The sequence below is a fragment of the Lepidochelys kempii genome, chromosome 1, assembly GCF_965140265.1.
Source record: "Lepidochelys kempii isolate rLepKem1 chromosome 1, rLepKem1.hap2, whole genome shotgun sequence".
NCBI classification, from domain to species: Eukaryota; Metazoa; Chordata; order Testudines; family Cheloniidae; genus Lepidochelys; species Lepidochelys kempii.
In genome coordinates, this window is record NC_133256.1 from 141135988 (window position 1) to 141139731 (window position 3744).

Below are 3744 nucleotides of genomic sequence, written 5' to 3' on the forward strand. Positions count from 1 at the left end.
GCTCCTGGATCCAAGTGTATAAGCATTCTTGCAATTCAAGCATGATAGCACTTCAGAAGCCCCACATAATGCCTCATGCAGCTGCCTGGAGCCATGCTGAGACCCTGGATCTCACTGCCATCTGGGGAGAAGATTCAGTGCGGGAAGCTCTTTTGGCCAGCCACCAGAATAAAGACCTTTTTGTGAACATGTCAAAGCAGATATCCGTTGGGATGCCAGCCAGTGCTGTAACAAGCAAATCTAGGGAAAGAATATTGAATTGAGGGGCAAAAGGAGGCAATCCAGCAGGGGACATGTGAGCTGTCCATTTTTATGATGACCCAAACGAACTCCTATACAATTATAGTGCAACCATTCCCAGACATGGGGTGCAGCCTGCTGGCCACGCTCTTTCCTCCCATCCCCACTGAGGATGACTGGCAACACCCATCAGAGGTTAAGCAGGCAGATGCTGGCAAGGAGATTTTCTATGAGAACCAAGATCTTTGTGGCACTCAAGTCCCTAATGCTGGCCAGCTGCAAAGCCAGCCCCAGTCCTGCCCTACTGCAACAGACCACAATTCCTGCCCTATATTGGCCAAGCTCAAGTCCCAGCCAAGAACTCAACATGGGACCAAAGAGGCAGATCCCCCAGAAGGAACTTCAGCACGTAAGTACCTATCCTTAACTTAAGTATTATTATTATGCCACACTGCCTTTCTGCCTTCTCTTCTAGGTACCCCAGAGCCACAGCTATTTTAGATAGATACCCAGAAGGGCTCCTAGCTCACATCTATCCGCCACCCTCCATTGGCCCATGATGCCCTTTCAGCCCCTCTATACATGGTTCCAAAATGGCAGCTGCTCCCTCTGGGCAATGGGCCTGTCTCACGGTAAAGCCATAACTATTGACAGTTTTCAGGACAGCAGCATGGATGGCATTTGCCCATCTGTCTATTTTCCCTTTTGCCTTCCCTTGTCTATTCTGCCTGGCAAACCCTCCCTCCTACAACAGACCAAAATAGTAGCTGATAGCAAGGCACACCCTCTCCCCTCCACGGCACATTTGAATAATGAACAGATTCATTTGTGCAAAATGCAACCGTTTATTAAGACAGTGGTTACAGAGAAAAGTTTGGTTAGTGTTCATAGTCTACATGAAGTAGACTTCGACACTACATGCCTGGTAAAGGCACAAACAGTACTGTTCCCTGAGAACATTCCCTATGTAATCTAGCTGTCAGTCACAGATTCATTCCTAGATTCCAAGGCCAGAAGGGACCATTGTGATCACCTAGCCTGACCTCCTGTACAACACAGCCATAGCACTTCCCCAAAATTATTCCTAGAGCATGTCTTTTAGAAAAACATCCAATATTTGTTTAATATTGTCAGCAATGGATTATCCACCATGGACTTTGGGAAATTGTTCCAATGGTTAATTACACTCACTGTTAAAATTTTACATCGTATTTCCAGTTTAATTTGTCTAGCTTCAACTTCCTGCCATTGAATTGTGTAACATCTTTCTCTGCTAGATTGAAGAGCTCATTATTAAATATTTGTTCCCCATGTCAGAATTTATAGACTAATCAAGTCACCCCTTAATCTTCTTTGTTAAACTAAATATATTGAGCTTCTTGAGTCTATCACTACAAAGCAGATTTTCTAATCCTTTAATCATTCAGGTTTAAAACAAACTAAAGGAAGTATTTCTTTACACAATGCACAGTCAACCTGTGGAACTCTTTGCCAGAGGATATTGTGAAGGCCAAGACTGTAACAGGGTTCAAAGAAGAACTAGGTAAGTTCATGGAGGATGGGTCCATCAGTGGCTATTAGATTGGCAGGGATGGTGTCCCTAGCCTCTGTTTGCAAGAAGCTGGGAATGGGTGTCAGGGAATTGATCACTTGATGATTACCTGTTCTGTTCATTCCCTCCGGGGCACCTGGCATTGGCCACTGTCAGAAGAAGGGATACTGGGCTAGATGGTAATTTGTTCTGACCCAGTATGGCTGTTTTTATGTTCGTATTCTCGTGGCTCTTCTCTGACCTCTCTCCAATTTATCAATATCCTTCTTGAATTATTGGCACCAAATTGGACACAGTATTCCAGCAGTGGTAGCACCAGTGCCAAATATAGAAGTTGAATAACCTCTCTATTTCTGCTTGAGATTCCCTAGTTTATGCATCACAGGATTGCATTAGCTCTTTTGGCCACAGTATCACACTGGGAGCTCATGTTCAGCTGATTATCCATCATGAATCTGAAATCTTTTTCAGACTTACTGCTTCACAGGATAGAATCCCCCATCCTGTAAGTATGGCTTACAGTCTTTGTTCCTAGATGTATAACTATTCCATTTAGCCATATTAAAATGCATAATCCTTGAATCCTAGAACTAGAAGAGACCTGGAGAGGTCTCCTAGTCCAGTGCCCTGCATTCATGGCAGGACTAAGTATTATGTATACCATCCCTGACAGGTGTTTGGAGATATTTAAAAGCAGGTTAGAAAATGACAGACATTCCACAACCTCCCTAGGCACAGTGCTTAACTATTAAAGGTCCACCTGCTTCCCACACTGGAAACTATTGTTTGCCTGCAACCAGTTTACTAAGCAATCCAGATCATTCTCAATCAGTGACCTGTCCTCCACATTATTTACCACTCCCTCAATTTGTCTGTCATCTGCAAACTTTCAGTGATAATTTTATATTGGCTTCCACGTCATTGATAAAGATGTTAAATAGCGTAAGGCCAAGAACTAATCCCTGCCGGACACCGCTGGAAACACACCCACTTTATAAATTCCCAATTTACAGTTACATTTTGAGTCCCGTCAATTAGCCAGTTTTTAATCCATTTAATGTGTGGCCATACTAATTTTATATTGTTCTAGGTTGTTGTTGTTTTTCTTTAAATCAAAATGTTGTGTAGTACCAAGTAAGTGGGGTCATTGGAGCACCATTTCTATTTTTCTATGCACTTTCCTTATGTCTGCAGTGAAGATAAAGCAGAATTTAAGACTCAGGAATTGAGCAATTTTTGTTTTCACATATAGGGAACAGACACACACCTGTTTCCCCTGGTATAATTTGCAAGCTCTTTCAACACCTACAGCATTCCTGGGGCGAGGGGAGGGCATCCTGGTGAATAACTTTGGAATATCTCGCTGGTCTGTCCTTTGCCTTTTTGAAAAAGATCATTCTCTGCCTCAGAGTCACCTGCCTCAGTGTATCATCGTCAAAATGCAGGGCAGCCTAAAGAGGCTGCAAAGGGGATTACAATCGAACTTGCATCCAATGCTCCCTTTAACTTCTCTTACACTGAAGAAGTGCCTTCAGCAAACAAGCAAAACTGCAGAACCAGAACGGGAGCATAATTCCAGCCCTACCCCCAACCTACTAAGGCTCAGCAGCAAGTCGCCGCTACAGCAGACAGAAATCCCAGTGCAGCCAGCACTCCTCACATGCAGGCCACTTACCACTTCTGAGATTTCCCTAAGACTGGGGGGAAGAGTCTGAGGGAGGAAAAGTCATCCGCACTAAAAAAAAAAACACGCTATCATGGCCTGTCTGGAACAGCAAGCAACTGTTTTTTTCTCCCCCTATTCCCACAGACATCATGCCAAAAATGGGGCCCCTATCTACTGCTGAGAGACCAACAAACCTGAGGAGGCAAAAAAGAAAGGCTTGGTGGGGGATGTTTGTAAAAATCGTGGCAGAGTCCCCGCAGAGGATCACGCTGACTGCCGTGGAGGC